Source organism: Hemitrygon akajei, chromosome 1, assembly GCF_048418815.1.
Source record: "Hemitrygon akajei chromosome 1, sHemAka1.3, whole genome shotgun sequence".
Lineage (NCBI taxonomy): Eukaryota > Metazoa > Chordata > Chondrichthyes > Myliobatiformes > Dasyatidae > Hemitrygon > Hemitrygon akajei.
This window is the reverse complement of record NC_133124.1, coordinates 133793448-133811229: the sequence shown is the minus strand read 5'-3', so window position 1 is coordinate 133811229 and position 17782 is coordinate 133793448.

Sequence of the window (17782 nt, the reverse complement as noted above, 5' to 3'; positions counted from 1 at the left end):
CACCAACAATGGTAAAGTCAGTCAGATTACATTTTTTCCCCGTTCTGATGTTTGGTCTGAACAACAACTGAATCTCTTGACCATGTCTGCATGATATTGTGCATAGAATTTCTGCAACATCATTGGCTGATTAGATACTTGTGAGTAAGTGTACAGGTCTAACTAATAACGTGGCCACAGAGTATAAATTCAGTTTTCCAAAGAATGATTCATAACTCAGTGTAAATGGGAAATTCTGTCTCAACTCAAGGGCTTTAATTTTACAAAGCAAACATAACAAACAGATAGAGTTGGAAATGATCTGCAGGTCAGGCAGCAATTAATTTTGGCCAAGATCATGATGGTGAGATATATCCTAGGATGTGCTAGGGCAGATCATCAGCAATGTAACCTGGGGTCATAAGGTTTTCAGGTCTTTCAACATGAGACTCTCTCAGCCAGGCAACCAGCCAGCTTTGATCAGGCTCTGGCTTGAGTCCCATAGCACTGGTCCACAGGTCACACGCCTCGATCCATGGCCATCTGGAGGCTTGTTCAGCAGCCTCTGTGATGGACCTGATGCCTCTTTTCTTTACAGCCCCCACCAGAGACCGTTGTGCATGAAAAGAAGAGAGCAGGTTCTGCACAGCGAGCCGCCAATGAAACCTCTCCAACCCACCGCCATAGGCTCACAACACGCCCTTCACCCCACCTCCATAGGTTCAAAAAACGTCCTCCACCCCACCTCCAAAGGCTCACAACACACCCTCCACCCCACCTCCATAGGTTCAAAACACGTCCTCCACCCCTCCTCCATAGGCTCACAACACACCCTCCACCCCACCTCCATAGGTTCAAAGCACGTCCTCCACCCCTCCTCCATAGGCTCACAACACACCCTCCACCCCGCCTCCATAGGTTCAAAACACGTCCTCCACCCCTCCTCCATAGGCTCACAACACCTCCTCCACCCCACCTCCATAGGCTCACAACACACCCTCCACCCCTCCTCCATAGGCTCACAACACACCCTTCACCCCACCTCCATAGGCTCACAACAGGCCCTCCACTCCTCCTCCATAGGCTCACAACACACCCTCCACCCCTCCTCCATAGGCTCACAACACACCCTCCACCCCACCTCCATAGGCTCACAACACACCCTCCACCCCTCCTCCATAGGCTCACAACACACCCTCCACCCCACCTCCATAGGCTCACAACACACCCACCACCCCTCCTCCATAGGCTCACAACACACCCTCCACCCCTCCTCCATAGGCTCACAACACACCCTGCACCCCACCTCCATAGGTTCACAACACACCCTCCACCCCACCTCCATAGGCTCACAACACACCCTCCACCCCTCCTCCATAGGCTCACAACAAACCCTCCACCCCTCCTCCATAGGCTCACAACACACCCTCCACCCCTCCTCCATAGGCTCACAACACACCCTCCACCCCTCCTCCATAGGCTCACAACACACCCTTCACCCCACCTCCATAGGTTCAAAACACGTCCTCCACCCCACCTCCATGGGCTCACAACACACCCTCCACCCCACCTCCATAGGCTCACAACACACCCTCCACCCCTCCTCCATAGGCTCACAACACACCCTCCACCCCTCCTCCATAGGCTCACAACAAACCCTCCACCCCTCCTCCATAGGCTCACAACACACCCTCCACCCCTCCTCCATAGGCTCACAACACACCCTCCACCCCTCCTCCATAGGCTCACAACACACCCTTCACCCCACCTCCATAGGTTCAAAACACGTCCTCCACCCCACCTCCATAGGCTCACAACACACCCTCCACCCCACCTCCATAGGCACACAACATGCCCTCCACCCCTCCTCCATAGGCTCACAACACACCCTTCACCCCACCTCCATGGGCTCACAACACACCCTCCACCCCACCTCCATAGGCTCACAACACACCCTCCACCCCTCCTCCATAGGCTCACAACACACCCTCCACCCCACCTCCATAGGCTCACAACACACCCTCCACCCCTCCTCCATAGGCTCACAACACACCCTCCACCCCACCTCCATAGGCTCACAACACACCCTCCACCCCTCCTCCATAGGCTCACAACACACCCTGCACCCCACCTCCATAGGTTCACAACACACCCTCCACCCCTCCTCCATAGGCTCACAACACACCCTTCACCCCACCTCCATAGGTTCAAAACACGTCCTCCACCCCACCTCCATAGGCTCACAACACACCCTCCACCCCACCTCCATAGGCACACAACATGCCCTCCACCCCTCCTCCATAGGCTCACAACACACCCTTCACCCCACCTCCATGGGCTCACAACACACCCTCCACCCCACCTCCATAGGCTCACAACACACCCTCCACCCCTCCTCCATAGGCTCACAACACACCCTCCACCCCACCTCCATAGGCTCACAACACACCCTCCACCCCTCCTCCATAGGCTCACAACACACCCTCCACCCCACCTCCATAGGCTCACAACACACCCTCCACCCCTCCTCCATAGGCTCACAACACACCCTGCACCCCACCTCCATAGGTTCACAACACACCCTCCACCCCTCCTCCATAGGCTCACAACACACCCTTCACCCCACCTCCATAGGTTCAAAACACGTCCTCCACCCCACCTCCATAGGCTCACAACACACCCTCCACCCCTCCTCCATAGGCTCACAACACACCCTTCACCCCACCTCCATAGGTTCAAAACACGTCCTCCACCCCACCTCCATAGGCTCACAACACACCCTCCACCCCACCTCCATAGGCTCACAACACACCCTCCACCCCTCCTCCATAGGCTCACAACAAACCCTCCACCCCTCCTCCATAGGCTCACAACACACCCTCCACCCCTCCTCCATAGGCTCACAACACACCCTTCACCCCTCCTCCATAGGCTCACAACACACCCTCCACCCCACCTCCATAGGCTCACAACACACCCTCCACCCCTCCTCCATAGGCTCACAACACACCCTCCACCCCTCCTCCATAGGCTCACAACACACCCTCCACCCCTCCTCCATAGGCTCACAACACACCCTTCACCCCACCTCCATAGGTTCAAAACACGTCCTCCACCCCACCTCCATAGGCTCACTCACGTCCTCCACCCCACCTCCATAGGCTCACAACACACCCTCCACCCCACCTCCATAGACTCACAACACGTCCTCCACCCCTCCTCCATCGGCTCACAACACGTCCTCCACCCCTCCTCCATAGGCTCACAACACACCCTCCACCCCTCCTCCATAGGCACACAACACACCCTCCACCCCACCTCCATAGGCTCACAACATACCCTCCACCCCACCTCCATAGGCACACAACATACCCTCCACCCCACCTCCATAGACTCACAACACACCCTCCACCCCACCTCCATAGGCACACAACACGCCCTCCACCCCACCTCCATAGGCTCACAACACGCCCTCCACCCCACCTCCATAGGCACACAACACGCCCTCCACCCCACCTCCATAGGCACACAACACGCCCTCCACCCCACCTCCATAGGCTCACAACACACCCTCCACCCCTCCTCCATAGGCTCACAACACACCCTCCACCCCTCCTCCATAGGCTCACAACACACCCTTCACCCCACCTCCATAGGTTCAAAACACGTCCTCCACCACACCTCCATAGGCTCACAACACACCCTCCACCCCTCCTCCATAGGCTCACAACACACCCTCCACCCCACCTCCATAGGCTCACAACACACCCTCCACCCCTCCTCCATAGGCTCACAACACACCCTCCACCCCTCCTCCATAGGCTCACAACAAACCCTCCACCCCTCCTCCATAGGCTCACAACACACCCTCCACCCCTCCTCCATAGGCTCACAACACACCCTTCACCCCACCTCCATAGGTTCAAAACACGTCCTCCACCCCACCTCCATAGGCTCACAACACACCCTCCACCCCACCTCCATAGGCTCACTCACGTCCTCCATCCCACCTCCATAGGCTCACAACACACCCTCCCCCCCACCTCCATAGACTCACAACACGTCCTCCACCCCTCCTCCATCGGCTCACAACACGTCCTCCACCCCTCCTCCATAGGCTCACAACACACCCTTCACCCCACCTCCATAGGTTCAAAACACGTCCTCCACCCCTCCTCCATAGGCTCACAACACACCCTCCACCCCTCCTCCATAGGCACACAACATGCCCTCCACCCCTCCTCCATAGACTCACAACACACCCTCCACCCCACCTCCATAGGCTCACAACATACCCTCCACCCCACCTCCATAGGCACACAACACGCCCTCCACCCCTCCTCCATAGGCACACAACATGCCCTCCACCCCTCCTACATAGGCTCACAACACACCCTGCACCCCACCTCCATAGGTTCACAACACACCCTCCACCCCACCTCCATAGGCTCACAACACACCCTCCACCCCTCCTCCATAGGCTCACAACAAACCCTCCACCCCTCCTCCATAGGCTCACAACACACCCTCCACCCCTCCTCCATAGGCTCACAACACACCCTCCACCCCTCCTCCATAGGCTCACAACACACCCTTCACCCCACCTCCATAGGTTCAAAACACGTCCTCCACCCCACCTCCATAGGCTCACAACACACCCTCCACCCCACCTCCATAGGCTCACAACACACCCTCCACCCCTCCTCCATAGGCTCACAACACACCCTCCACCCCACCTCCATAGGCTCACAACACACCCTCCACCCCTCCTCCATAGGCTCACAACACACCCTCCACCCCACCTCCATAGGCTCACAACACACCCTCCACCCCTCCTCCATAGGCTCACAACACACCCTTCACCCCACCTCCATAGGTTCAAAACACGTCCTCCACCCCACCTCCATAGGCTCACAACACACCCTCCACCCCACCTCCATAGGCTCACTCACGTCCTCCATCCCACCTCCATAGGCTCACAACACACCCTCCACCCCACCTCCATAGACTCACAACACGTCCTCCACCCCTCCTCCATCGGCTCACAACACGTCCTCCACCCCTCCTCCATAGGCTCACAACACACCCTTCACCCCACCTCCATAGGTTCAAAACACGTCCTCCACCCCTCCTCCATAGGCTCACAACACACCCTCCACCCCTCCTCCATAGGCACACAACATGCCCTCCACCCCTCCTCCATAGACTCACAACACACCCTCCACCCCACCTCCATAGGCTCACAACATACCCTCCACCCCACCTCCATAGGCACACAACACGCCCTCCACCCCTCCTCCATAGGCACACAACATGCCCTCCACCCCTCCTCCATAGACTCACAACACACCCTCCACCCCACCTCCATAGGCTCACAACATACCCTCCACCCCACCTCCATAGGCACACAACATACCCTCCACCCCACCTCCATAGACTCACAACACACCCTCCACCCCACCTCCATAGGCACACAACACGCCCTCCACCCCACCTCCATAGGCTCACAACACGCCCTCCACCCCACCTCCATAGGCACACAACACGCCCTCCACCCCACCTCCATAGGCTCACAACACGCCCTCCACCCCACCTCCATAGGCACACAACACGCCCTCCACCCCACCTCCATAGGCTCACAACACACCCTCCACCCCTCCTCCATAGGCTCACTCATGCCCTCCACCCCTCCTCCATAGGCTCACAACATGCTCTCCACCCCATCCCTGGCACTGCTCTACTAGCTCCATGTATTTGGCTCAAATGCCCCCTCAATACGGGCTCCCCAAGGAACTGTCAGTTCTACCATGACCTCCTGCTTCGAGGTTTATGACAAAATAACTGCAACAAATGGTTTTGGCTAAGATCATTAGTATCTAATGAAAAGGTTGTGCAACCGTTTCTGAATTGCCTGTTTAAAGATACCTTCACGGAAACGTTTTCACACAAACTATTTAGAAATTACCAACCTATAATGGTATTTGTTGAAAAGCAGTGGAATATTTTGGACCAATTTCTGATATCTACAATCAGCTGGGAACTTAAAAGCTCAACTAAAAGTTGATCAATAATTTACTGAATATCTCAGGTAGTGAAGAGAGAGTGTTGAACAGTCTTTTGTAGTAACTATGCCAAACAGGTGTCTGCCACAGAGCCTGATCAAGCTGAGAGTGTTAAGCTGCCTTTAGTAAGCCACAGTGATGTGGATTAAACTACCTCCATCCACTTCATTTCTTGGTCTGCTAATCAAATCCAGTAATTCTGGCAGCAAAGATAACAAGAAAAAGCTGGCAAAAATGTTGGACCTCTGAAGAAAAATTGGCAATGCTTTCTATGGTAGGAAGCTTATTAGTGTGCAGAGCATAGGTCTGTCCCATGATCTGATTTTACGGGGTTGTTTCAACATTTCCACAGAAAATACTCTTGTGGCTGTTTTTTTTAAATTCATGTGGTTAGTCAAACCCTGGGATTCCCAACCTGGGATCCACGGACCCTTCATGTAATGATAGGGGTTCATGGCATAAACAAGGTTGGGAACCCTTAGTCTAATCAGCAGTCAAAGCTTGGGGTGTCTGGTGTACCCAGGGAGGGGTATCACCTCTAGTGAAGGGGTTTGTCATGTCCATTCTGGGGCAGCTCACTAACCTTTGGTTCCCACCGGACCCTCAGCTCTCGTCTGTGGCTCCAAGTAGCTGTTTGCATGTGACAGCTTGTACACCACTTCGACAGGTGGGCTATTTCAGGTGAGGGTAGCCAGGGGACTTCATACCCCAGTGAGATAGGGCCATGCCTAGCTCCAGTAGTCCGGGCAGATGAGATCAACAGCCATAGATCTGTGGAGAGCGAAGGGCCTGGTAAGGCACAGAATCAGAACAGTGCAAAAACAGAAGTAATGTTTTACAGAAGTGAGGTAGTGTTCATGGGTTCAATGCAACCAAGAGAGGCCGCAGTTGTGATGTCTACTCATACCACTGGACCCGGACTTCTGAGGTCGGGAGAATGGAACTGCCCCAGTGAAATGGCTTTTTCACTTTGGAAACTCTCCCAAACAGATTTCCTGCATTGTGAGATACAACGGACAGCAAACAGTCAAGACTTGCTCTCCATTGCTTCAGAAAACACATTCTATGCAACATTATGATGCAACTAACACCTATTATACCTTTCACTTTTTCAGACTAATTAGTTATTTTGACTATATGCAATGTACATTACAACAAAATGATCCCTGTGTTAAGAAAATTCTGTTAAAATGTAGTTCACAGCACAAAGATGACGTCAAATCATTTACTGAAACTTCAAACTAGGCAACTGAGTCATACTTAATGTCAAACAATGAACAAAAGCCATAAAAATAACTCCTTTCACAGATGAGTCATGGATGTATCATAGAACCATTAAAATGATGGCACAGATGGAGACCATTTAGCTCAGTGACAATATTGGACATAAATGAAGATCCAGTCAGTGGCCACGTTCTTCGGTGCACCTGCTCATTAATGCAAATACCTAATCATCCTCTCATGTGGCGGCAACTTAATGCATGAAAGTATGCAGACATGGTCAAAAGTTTCTGTTTTGTTCAGACCAAATATCAGAACGGGGAAGATATCTGGTCTGTGATTTTGACTATGGAATGATTTTTGGTGCCAGACAGGGTGGTTTGAGTATCTCAGAAACTGCTGATCTCTTGGGATTTTCATACACAACAGTCTCTAGAATTTACAAAGAACACTGCAAAAAGCGAAAAGGCACCTAGTGAGCAGCAATTCAGTGGCAAAAATGTCTTGTCAATGAGAGAGATCAGAGGGGAATGGCCAGACTGACAGGAAGGAGGTAGTAACTCAAATAACCGTGTGTTACAACAATGGCAGAAGAGCATCTCTGAATGCACAACATATTGACCCTTGAAGTGGATGGGCTACAGCAGCAGAAGACCATGAACATACACTCAGTAGCCACTTTATTAGTTACAGGAGCTACCCCTGTAATTAATTTAACTTAATTCCACTTCAGCTTTTAGTCCATATCCCTGCCTTTCAAATGCTCATCCAGGTATATTTTCAATCACCTGAAGGTTTCTACCTCCACCACCCTTTCAACGCAATGAATTTCAGACTTCTGCTGTTCTTTAAATGAAAAATAATTTCCTCAATTCTATTCTAATCCTTTGACCAATTACTAATTCAAGGCCTGAGAGTTTTCATTTTCTATTTCTCTGGTAAATAGATGCTTACATTCCTTCTGTCATCTCAATTTTTTCTACACTTGAATTAGATTTACTCTCCATCTCATTTTTTCCCCCTGAATTTTAGTGAAATAATTTGCTTAAATCATTCACATTAAATCAAATGGGCTGTAATACAATTCATTCTATGCACCTTGGCAGAATCCTACCAATTATTGTGTGTCCCATTACCTCCTCAAATACAATTCCATACTGTAATGACAATTCCTTTTGCCATTTTTATGCTGATCTTATCAATACCTTTGAGCAACCTGATTCTTCGAGATGGTGCCAGTGAACAACGTGACCAATGGTGATCTCCTGCAGACAGTTCATGAAACTACATCTTTTACTTCTTCTTTCAAGTATGATTCTACTACTAAGCTGCGTGTGGTCGGAACCTGTGGCGTGTTTTTGGGCTGACTGAGCAATCTGGCGCTTTGCTTTCTCCGAGGGAGTTCGGTCACATTGGGAGTGGACTGTGCGGCCTGGAGTTCTAAAAGCAGGGTACGAGCCTGTGATTGTCTGCATTGCTTCTATCTAATTGAGGCATCGAGCGAGATGGAAGTGCGGGTGGGTTTTTTGGCGCGCTCTGCCTGCATTTGACTGGCCTTCCTCTCCTACCAGTTCTTTCTGCAGTAAAGTGCAGGAGTCTTAGGTTCCCTGTTGCAAAATTGATTCACGAGGCTTGTGGCTGTGGACTCGTTTTGGGGGAGTTTGAGGCTCATATTGCACGTGTCTCTGCATTCTGGTTGCGCTTTCTTTTGCTGCTTTTGAGTGGTTTGGTCAGGGCGATCGTGACGGACTGGGGTGATTTGTCCAGGTTGTTCTAGGGGCACGGTGCTGAACTGAACTAAGCTGAATACTCCTGAACTCCTGGTTTAATGTTTAATATTCTATGTGGTGTTTGCTTGCTTTTTGCTGTAGAGCAATTTGTTCTTTTATTGCCTGCTGGGTGTTTGAACAGGTTCCATGGTGTTTCTTTTTTCCGTGGCTGCCTACGTGAGGGAGAATCTTGGAGCCGTATTCTATATACTTACTTTGATAATTAATGCACTTTGAATCATTGAACCTGAGAACTTTATTCCTCACTATGAAAAACAGTCTCAATATGGATATCATCAACAAATGTCCTAATCATTATTCCTATATTTAAGTTTTGATTACTAAAGCAAATCATGAAATAAACCAGGGATTTGGAATAGACCACTGCAGAACTTCACAGCAAAATCGATCTAGTCATTGACACTCCCATTCACTATTACACTTTATTTTCTCACACAGAATCAATGATTAATCCACTTGAGCACTCTCCTGTAAATTCTATCGGCATTTATGTTCCTGAGGTTTAGCCAAGTGCTAAACTTTCCTTGGCAGCACTAGTGAACCATCCTACAGGCTGAGATGGAAGCTGTCTGGGTTGTCTGCCTGAGTTTGTCCAAGGACACTAGAACACTCCATCTTGCACAGTCAATGTCCTTTAGTAGCTGAGGTCCATCAGGCCCATGAGTACTCTGGAGGGAGGCAATGGTGCTCAGATTCAGTTTTCAGGTAATTGACGGTGATGAGGATGAGGATGAAGGAGCAATTGCCCCCTCAGTGAATTTGACAACCACTTTAATGTTGCGCCTGGAGGTCACTTCATATTCAACATCAGGAAGATGGAGTTAAGGCAAGGCGTTCATTGCAACTGCCTAAACCAAGGCAGAGACAATGGAAGAGAGAAGCTGGTGGGAGACCACCTTCATCACACGATATTCTGGAACTAAAGCAGGGAATGGAAGTGTTAAATTTAGGGTGGCCTCATAGTGGTTGAAGGCTTTGCTGAAGTTTGCATACTCTATACTAAAGTGCATTGTTAACCAATGATATATCATGTGGACTGTTGCAAGGTCTGATGATTAGGTTGGCGGCAGATAGCCTATTCACGACATTCTCAGAAAAGTCTTTCTGGCTTCCACCAGATGCCAGGGTAATAGCAGACTTTGTCGATGAGGAAAGTGAAATGGAATTAATGAAGAATTGAGATGAGATTTTGTAACAGAGATGAGCACAATGTCAGGAAGTATCAAGAAGGTGTTTGGATTTCACTTACTAATCCACCTATTTAAAAGGTAAGGCTCTACAAAGGGAGTAAATTTTGCTTCCTGTCATCAAAAAGGGTTTGTGCAGAATTGGGTTTGTCCGGACGATTTAGTTAAGAATGGGTTAACTGACTGTGGGTGTGTTGCTTATGATAATTGTCATCTGTCTATTTTGCCTATCAATATAGCAGCACATGCCGAAAATCTGCTTTTGTGAATTCCTACTTGAAGCACACTTTACACGAAAGGATCTTTAATTTGCAGTTTCATTAGCTTTAATGTTATGGCTTCCAGTTTCTCGAGGGATTGAATTTTGGCTGGACAAATGTTACCCAAGCTTGTTACAGAAACATAGGAAACCTACAGCAAGCTGTGCCGTACACGTCCCTACCTTAGAACTACCCAGGCTTACACAAAGCCCTCTATTTTTCTAAGCTCCATGTACCTAACCAGGAGTCTCTTAAAAGACCCTATCATTTCTGCCTCCACCACCACTGACAGCAACCCATTCCATGCACTCACAACTCTCTATGTAAAAAACTTACCTCTGACATCTCCTCTGTACCTATTTCCAATCACCTTAAAACTGTGCCCTCTCATGCTAGCCATTTTATCCCTGGGAAAAAGCCTCTGACTATCCACAGGATCAATGCCTCTCATTATTTTGTACACCTCTATCAGGTCACCTCTCATTCTCTGTCGCTCCGAGGAGAAAAGGCCGAGTTCACTCAACTTATACTCATAAGGCATGCTCCCCAATCCAGGCAACATCCTTGTAAATCTCCTCTGCCTCCTTTCTATAGTTCCCACGTCTTTCCTGTAGTGAGGTGACCAGAATAGAGTACAGTACTCTAAGTGGGGTCTGACCAGGGTCCTATATAGCTGCAACGTTAACTCTTGGCTCTTAAACTCAATCCCATGATTCATGAAGGCCAATGCACCAAATGCCTTCTTCACCACAGAGTCAACCTGTGCAGCAGTTTTGAGTGTCCTATGGACTCAGAACCCAAGATCCCTCTGATCCTCTACACTGCCAAGAGTCTTACCATTAGTGCAGTGTTCTGCCATCATATTTGACCTACCAAAATGAACCACCTCACACATATCTGGGTTGAACTCCATCTGCCAATTCTCAGCCCAGTCTTGTATCCTATTATTGTCCCGCTGTAACCTCTGACAGCCTTCCACACTATCCACAACACCTCCAACCTCTGTGTCATCAGCAAATTTACTAACCCATTCCTGTACTTCCTCATCCAGGATATTTATAAAAATCACCAAGGGTAAGGGTCCCAGAACAGATCCCTTAGGCACACCACTGGTCACCGACCTCCATGCAGAATATGACCCATCTATAACCACTCTGCTTTCTGTGGGCAAGCCAGTTCTGGATCCACAAAACAATGTCACCTTGGATCCCATGCCTCCTTACTTTTTCAATAAGTCTTGCCTGGTGTACCTTATCAAAAGCCTTGCTGAAATCCATATACACTACATCTATAACCCTACCTTCATTAACGTGTTTAGTCACATCCTCAAAATATTCAATCAGGCTCGTAAGGCATGACCTACCTTTCACAAAGCCATACTGACTATTCCTAATCATATTATGCCTCTCCGAATGTTCATAAATCCTGCCTCTCAGGATCTTCTCCATCAACTTACCAACCACTGAAGTAAGACTCACTGGTCTATAATTTCCTGGGCTATCCCTACTCCCTTTCTTGAATAGGGGAACAACATCTGAAGGCCTCCAATCCTCTCCTGTCCTCATTGATGATGTAAAGATCATTGCCAGAGGCTCAGCAATCTCCTCCCTCACTTCCCACAGTAGCCTGGGGTACATCCCGTCTGTCCTGGGTACTTACCCAACTTGATGCTTTCCAAAAGCTCCAGCACATCCTCTTCCTTAATATCTACATGCTTTTCAGTCCACTGCAAGTCATCCCTACAATCGCCAACATCCTTTTCCATAGTGAATACTGAAGCAAAGTATTTATTAAGTACCTCTGCCATCTCCTCTGATTCCATACACGCTTTTCCACTGTCACACTTGATTGGTCCTATTCTCTCATGTCTTATCCTCTTGCTCTTCACATACTTGTAGAATGCCTTGGGGTTTTTCTGAATCCTGTCTGCCAAGGCCTTCTCATGGCCCCTTCTGGCTCTCCTAATTTCATTCTTAAGCTCTTTCCTGCTAGCCTTATAATCTTCTAGATCTCTATCATTACCTAGTTTTTTTGAACCTTTCATAACCTCTTCTTTTCTTCTTGACTAGATTTACAACAGCTTTTATACACCATGGTTCCTGTACCCTACCATCCTTTCCCTGTCTCATTGGAATGTACTTATGTAGATCCCACTTAAATATCCCCTGAACATTTGCCATACTTCTGTTGTATATTTCCCTAAGAACATCTGTTCCAAATTTATGCTTCCAAGTTCCTGCCTGATAGCCTCATATTTCCCCTTACTCCAATTAAACATTTCCCTAATTTGTCTGTTCCTATCCCTCTCCAATGCTATGGTAAAAGAAATTGAATTGTGATCACTATCTCCAAAATACTCTCCCACTGAGAGACCTGACACCTGACCAGGTTCATTTCCCAATACCAGATCAAGTACAGCCTCTCCTCTTGTTGGCTTATTTACTGATTGTGTCAAGAAACCTTCCTGAAAACAGTTAACAAACTCCACCCCTTCTAAACCCTTCGCACCAGGGAGATACAAATCAATATTTGAGAAATTAAAATCTCCCACCACAACAATCCTGTTATTATTACAACTTTGCAGAATCTGTGTCTCTATCTGCTCCTCGATGTCCCTGTTATTATTGGGTGGTCTATAAAAAACACCCAGTAGAGTTATTGGCCCCTTCCTATTCCTAACTTCCACCCACCCAGACTCTGTAGACAACCCTTATATGATTTCCTTCTTTTCTGCAACAGTGATACTTTCCCTGATCAACAGTGCTATGCTCCCACCCCTTTTGCCTCCCTCCCTGTCCTTTCTGAAACATGACACTTGAAGTAGCCATTCCTGCCCCTGCACCATCCAAGTCTCTGTAATGGCCACAACATCATAGTTCCAAGTGCTGATCCACACTCTAAGCTCATTCGCTTTGTTCATAATACACCTTGCATTAAAATAGACACATCTCAAACCATCAGTCTGAACATGTACCTTCTCTATCACCTGCCTACCTGTCTACCGTCCTTTTCACACTGTCTCCAAGCTTTCTCTATTTGTGAGCTAACCCTTTCCATTGTCACATCAGTTCGGTTCCCAGCCCACCCCCCCTCCCCAATTCTGGTTTAAACTCTCCCCTGTAGCCTTAGCGAACCTTCCTGCCAGGATATTGGTCCCCCTGGGAATCCAGTGCAACCCATGTTTTTTGTACAGGTCTCACCTGCCCCAAAAGAGATCCCAATGATCCAGAAATTTGAATCCCTCACCCCTGCTCCAATCCCTCAGCCACACATTAATCCTCCACCTCACTCTATTCCTATACTAACTGTCACGTGGCACAGGCAGTAATCCTGAGATGACTACCTTTGTGGTCCTGCTTCTCAACTTCCTTCCTAACTCCCTGTAGTCTGTTTTCAGGATCTCCTCTCTTTTCCTACCAATATGTACCACAACTTCTGGCTGTTCTTCTTCCCATTTCTTTCCTGCATCCACAGAATCACCAGTCTGACCCCCTAACTATAGAGTCTCCTATCACTGCTGCCATCCTCTTCCTTTCCCTACCCTTCTGAGCCACAGGGCCAGCCAGACTCTATGCCAGAGGCACGACCACTGTTGCTTCCCCCAGGTAGACCATCTCACCCAACAGTACTCAAAACAGGAGTATTTATTGTTTAGGGGCTCAGCCACTGGGGTAGTCTCTAGCATCTGTCTCTTGCCCTTCCTTCTCCTGACTGTTACCCACTTATCTGTCTCCCCAGACCCTGGTGTGACTACCTGCTTATAGCTCTTCTCTATCACATCCTCACTCTCCCTGACCAGACGAAGGTCATTGAGCTGTATCTCCAGTTCCCTGATGTAAGGAGCTGCAGCTCGATGCACCGGGTGCAGATGTGGCCATCCGGGAGGCTGGGAGTCTTCAGGACCGCCCACATCTGACACTGAGAACAGAACACCGGCCTCACACACATACTTTCTGTCTGGATTCTACAGTTATGAAGCCACCTCTGAACCATCAGGCTTCTGAACCGAAGGAGATAACTTCACTCAACTTCACTTGCGCCATCATTGAAAAGCTCCCACAGCCAATGGACTCACTTTCAAAGACTCTTCATCTCATGTTCTCGATACTGTCAGCTTATGTTACAAATATCAACACAAAACCGACACAAGCATAATTACTTCCAACGTACACTTTATTCCCTCTGCAATCAAATGGTGACTTTATATATATGAAGCCTGGGTGAATTCTGCCTAATGAAATTCAGGAATCCTCACACATGCGGCCCCAGAATTCACCCTAGTAGACAAAGTCAAATGAGCAGGGGCCCACAAAGCTCAGCCAAACCTACTCCTGCCTTCACGGGCAAGTGCTGGGGAGGAAGAACAGTCAATGTCAGAAGGTCTGGAGGTGGGAGGCCGGCCCCTCCATGGGGGCTGTGCCACTTCCACTGGAGAGTTCAGGTCTAAATGGGCAGGCTTGGGACGATCCACAGAAAATCTGTCCGGGATACCTGCAAAAAACTTATCCTCCGCTTCCAACACACGGAATGGATCATCAGCTGCAGGGTCCCCGCTGTCCATCATGATGCACAAACACATATTTCACCCCCCGCAGACCTGGAAACAGGTGTGACCACGGCAGGCTATGCTGCGTTGAGGGCAATGGAGCTAAAGTTTTGGCGTTGTCCATAAAAAACGACCGCTGCTGCAAAGCCAACCACGGGACCGTGGATGTTGGGAGAAACTCTCCCAACACTCACAAGGATTGCCTGAAAATGAGACAGAAGAGGACTGAAGGTGCCCCTTGAGGACCATCCTCAGCCCCAACATGACCCATGGCAGTCTATCCACCCAACAACCGTCACTGAGGCGTGCACGGAGAGCGGTGTTCACTGAACGGTGGGACTGCTCACACAGGCCATTGGACTGTGGGTGGCAAGCCATGGTCCAGTGCAGTTTGACCTCCATATCACGGGCAACCACACAGCAAAGCTCGGATTAAACTGCGTTCTTTAGTCTGAAGAGAAATCCGATGGGACACCGAACCGAGCGACCCGCCAGCTAACATACACTCACGCCATCTCCACGGCTGAAATGGACGACAGCGGTACTGCCTCTGGCCAACGTGTGGTCCTATCAACGATGGTGAGGAGGTGAGTAAACCCACGGACAGGGCGGGGGCAACAGACCAACCCAATCCACAGTTACGTGGTTGAAAACTGCTCAGGAAATGCCAGAGGAGCCTTGGCGTGTCGATGCACCTTCGCATGTTGACGTGCTAAGCAAGCACTAGCCCAGTCCTTGACGTCCTTTTTAAGCCCATGCCACACAAACTTCTCTGTCACCAGTTTCTGCGATGCCTTCCAGCCCGGGTGAGAAAGCCCATGGACTACATCGAAAATGCGCCACCGCTAGCTCACTGGCACAACCGGCCTGGGTCGCCCCGCTGACACATCACACAGTAGTGAAACGCTGCTGTCACTGAAAGCCACCAATTTCAACCCGAATACAGTGCCTGCACGCTCTGGTCTGAAACCTGACCTGCCGCCAGCTGAGTGTAGTCCACGCTCAAATGGACAGCACCAGTGAAGGACCAGGAAAGGCAGTCTGCCACGAGGTTATGCTTCCCCGCGATGTGCCGGATCCCATTGGTGAACTCTGAAATAAAAGAGAGATGGCGCTGCTGCTGAGCAGACCAAGGTTCAGAGACCTTAGCGATGGTGAATGTTTGGGGCTCATGATCCACAAAAGACGTCCCTCCGGGAGAAAATGAAAATACCGCATTGCCAAGTACAGGCCGAGAATGTCACGGTTGAGCACGCTGTAGTTGCACTCGCAGGGTTTAAGCTGACGGCTGAAAAGGGCAAGAGGCTGCCAAACGCCATTGACGGACTGCTCATCCGCTCTGCTGACCACACAATCTGACGCGTCTGTGGTGAGAGCGGCCGGCGCATTTGGGATGGGATGTGCCAGCAGCATTGCATTGGACAATACCTGCTTAGTGTCCGAGAATGCCTTGGACCTTTCCTCCATCCAGTCCACGACGCGCTTGGCCTCTTTGCCCTTAAGGGCCTTGTAGAGGGGACGCATGAGCTGAGCCACTTTGGGATAAACAGTGATAAGAGTTCACCATGCCCAAAAACTCTAGCAGGGCCTTCACAGCGACTGGCTGAGGGATGTGCTTAATGGCCTCAACTTTAGCTAGCAGGGGAACTGCCCCTGCTGCATTGACGTGGTGTCCGAGGAAATCACCATGGACAGTACAAACTGGCACTTCGCCGGGCTGATGATAAGACCGTGCTGACTAAGGTGTTCGAAAGGGGTTCTCAAGTGTAAGAGATGTTCATCCCTAGAAGAGCTGACTACCACAATGTCATCTAGGTAAACAGACAGGAATGACAAATCCCTGTGAACGCTGCCCATGAGGCGCTTAAAGTTCTGGGCATTTGAAAGAACTCAAACAAACCAAACAGTGTAATAACAGCGGTTTTAGGAATGTCACTCAGGTGGCACAGGGACCTGGTGATAACTGTAAATAAGGTCAACGTTTTGAGAAAATAATTTTCCCTGCCAGACGGGCAGAGAGGTTCTGGATGTGCAGGATCGGGTATCAGTCAGGGATCATGGCGTTGTTGAGGAGGGGGTAATTGTCACATGAACGCCACCTGCCGCCTCTGATGACATCCAGATGTCCATGGCGTCAAACTTGAGCCTTGGCAATGGCTAGCTTCTGCAGGTCGAGGCGCCTGGCATGGGCCTCGTGTGGTGCTCCACCTCGTGTTTAGTGGTGGGCGAGGAGGCGGAGGAAGTCTTCGGATGTGGATAGGTCAACTGGACAACTTTGAAGTGTTGGTGGTGCTGAGTATGCAGTAGAGAGTTCATACAGAGGAAGCCGGCTCCTGCAAGGTGTAGACACCGCCGCCAGCACAGAATTCCAGTGGAACTTCTGCCCACCGAAGCACAACACCATCTCTGCATGGTGCTGCCTTTCGCAGCCTTGAGAGACAGTCCATATTCCCCAGTCCCCAGACTCCCAGTTCGTGGAGGGTGCTCACCTGAGCACTCATGTCACAGAGGAAACAGAGTCTGTCATGAACACCAAACTGGCTGATCTGCCTGCCGATGCCCATAGCAGCTAATGGGCGCTGGCTGTTTCTGTTTCATGACTCCTTGAACCCACAGGGTGGGCGGCTTCTTAGCTCTCAGCCCAAACCTTGCATGGTCAAAACACAGGATAGGAAACTGTCGTTGAGCTGTGGCAATTGTCTCATGTTCAGGTGGCAGAATAGTCCAGCTGCACGGT